At 43.1% G+C, this 2,500-nt stretch overlaps 1 protein-coding gene across 2 annotated transcripts in view; it reads left to right on the forward strand.

The window, feature by feature from the left end:
* Positions 1-2,500, forward strand: part of LOC125044579 (influenza virus NS1A-binding protein homolog) — a 25,035-nt gene that overhangs the window by 3,788 nt on the left and 18,747 nt on the right. Inside the window, exon 1 of one of the 2 annotated variants that reach the window (XM_047641297.1) lies at positions 1,819-1,839. The exons of the other annotated variant lie outside the window; for it this stretch is intronic. The gene's annotated coding sequence lies outside the window, so the exon portion shown is untranslated. Of the gene's footprint in view, positions 1-1,818; positions 1,840-2,500 lie in introns of those variants that run through there. 2 annotated transcript variants of the gene reach the window in all.

The raw sequence follows: 2,500 nt of genomic DNA on the forward strand, positions 1-2,500 counted from the left end.
CTATTTATATTTATATATATCTTTATGTATACATAATACACACACACACACACACACACACACACACACACACACACACACACACACACACACACACACACACACACACACACACACACACATATATACGCAGAGACACAGACAGATAAATAGACAAATGGACAGACAGACAGACAGACAGAAATATAAGCAGACAAACAGATAGATGGATAGATAGAAAGACAGAAGTATGGGCAAAAATAAAAAGATATACAGACAGTCCAATATGCTGTTTGCATGCATGCGCGCGTGTGCATTTAAAGCATTAACTTCTCCTAACATATTCAGATTCGACTTACAAAATCTCTTGTGAAATGTAAACGTGTGTTAGTGGCCGTGCCACTGAACGCAGAACAGGCGAGAATGCGGCACTCTAACGTAAAACTCACAACCTTATGACACGTAGACAAAACGCTTCTGGGCTATTCATAGACAACAAATGCTACTTTTACTTCTTTTCTCCGCATGAATATTCTAGCTTTTCCTGCTTCCTTGTTCACCTTATGGCTACCCCTTCTCATTTTTTCTCTCTTTCTTCTGCTGGACTGGTTAATGTAACTTTCTGAACCGTATTTGTACTGCGCGGACGGTCTAAAAATAAAGTAAAAAACCGGATGCAGAGCGGAAACATAGTAGCGATAAAGGGGGTGTTGCCACATAGCTCTGCGTTCGTGTATGCAGGAGGCCGTGAGGTAGAGGGAGAAAACGCGAGAGAGAGGAAGAGGGGAGAGGGAGAAAGGATAAGGAGGAGGGGAGAATAGAACGTATTAGGAGAGGGGAGAGGGAGAAAGGATTAGGAGGAGGAGAGAGTAGAACGTATAAGGAGAGGGGAGAGGGAGAAAGGCTAAGGAGGAGGGGAGAATAGAACGTATAAGGAGAGGGGAGAGGGAGAAAGTGTAAGGAAAGAGGGATAGAGGGAGAGAGGAAGGGGGAAGGAGAGAGGGAGGGCGGAAGGGAGGAAGGGGGGGGAGGAAGGGGGAAGGAGAGAGGGAGGGAGGAAGGGATAGAAAAGAAAGGAGGGAGAGAGACAGACTGACAGACAGGCAGAGTAATAATGAAATAGACAGAATTAATAGAGATAAATAGACAGAACAGCGATAAACAGATAACTACTGTAAAGAGAGAAACCGACAGAGAGGAAGAGAAGTAATGAGTGATAAAGTGCATCCTGTAGGCTGTGTCCAAGGGCTGAACGTGAGCTTAGGGTACAATACGCAGTTATTTTTGTATCATTTTTAGGTTCGTTCTTTATTTCACTATCCGTGCAATGTCACGCTGTTGCTTGGTGCAGGATGTGGGGATGAGATCACGTCTCATTGTTCACATGCAAAAAGGGAATGATTTGTATTTCCTTTATACAAAAATAATGATGTTGGTGCGAATTCTCCTCGATGCTACTCGGATTGGAAACTACTTGAGACCGAATTATGGCTGTGCCAGGATTTGGTCCTCATTTCGGCACCTGGATTTTTATTCTGATTTGCGTATAGATGAGGACACTGGTGTTCTTCGATATAAAGATCTGAACAGGTAGATATCGTTGGTCACAAAGGAAATTGCTTAAGTCGCACACACAACAGCAACTGCCGTTTCCATTCGCAACTTGCAACGTCAGCGCAATTTCCTTTTTTGTGGTCATATGCACTGTCGCGTCGGTCCCATTGTAAGTGCTCAGTCACAGGAAAATATAAAAAGGGCTGTGTTTACCTCACATACTGCACTTCAAGGCTTGGTTCCAGTCAGGATAGATTTTCGGATAATCAGTCCAGGAGGATTTGACTTACTCTACAGAGCTGCGAGGTGAGATCAAAGTGTTTTAGAACGCGGGCGAAGGGTTTAGGGATAACGGCATAATAAAATCTTTTCCCACGATTTTATTGCCGATTCGGGAAGGATACAAAAATCATACTGAGTTTTGAATGGGAGAACATGGCTGAAATCATTTAACGAACACACCAAGCGACATGGTTTTACAACTTTATTTTTCCATCTTTGACGATTGTACAGGACTTTTTAGGACCCCCCCCCCCCCCCCCCATTGACATATGACATTCCCTCAAGACATCTCATTTTAAAGTCTCGAAAGGCAGACAAAAAACCCAAATGACTTAACATTATCAAACAGATGAGTCGCTTCCTCCGAGATATAGGGCTTGCATGAGCCTTCAAACAGTTCAAATAAAGTTACAAAGAATAATAATGATGATAATTGCAATGTTAACGAGTAAGGTAAGGCGAATGACAAAAACGTACTGAAAAAAAGCGTATGTAAAATCTCCTTATCGTAAACTCTAATGCTCCTTAATCCTGCCTGACAGACGAGTAAAGTATCCACGGTCTTATTGCACTAACGAGTAAATCCGAAGTCAGATTAGAGCTCGTGTCTCATTTGCTCCGCCTTCAAACGCTTCGGGTCGAGGCTGGAATGCCTTTAGTTCAATTCCGGAGGTAGTCAAAGGAG

This window comes from Penaeus chinensis, chromosome 36, assembly GCF_019202785.1.
Source record: "Penaeus chinensis breed Huanghai No. 1 chromosome 36, ASM1920278v2, whole genome shotgun sequence".
In the NCBI taxonomy this organism is placed as follows: Eukaryota; Metazoa; Arthropoda; class Malacostraca; order Decapoda; family Penaeidae; genus Penaeus; species Penaeus chinensis.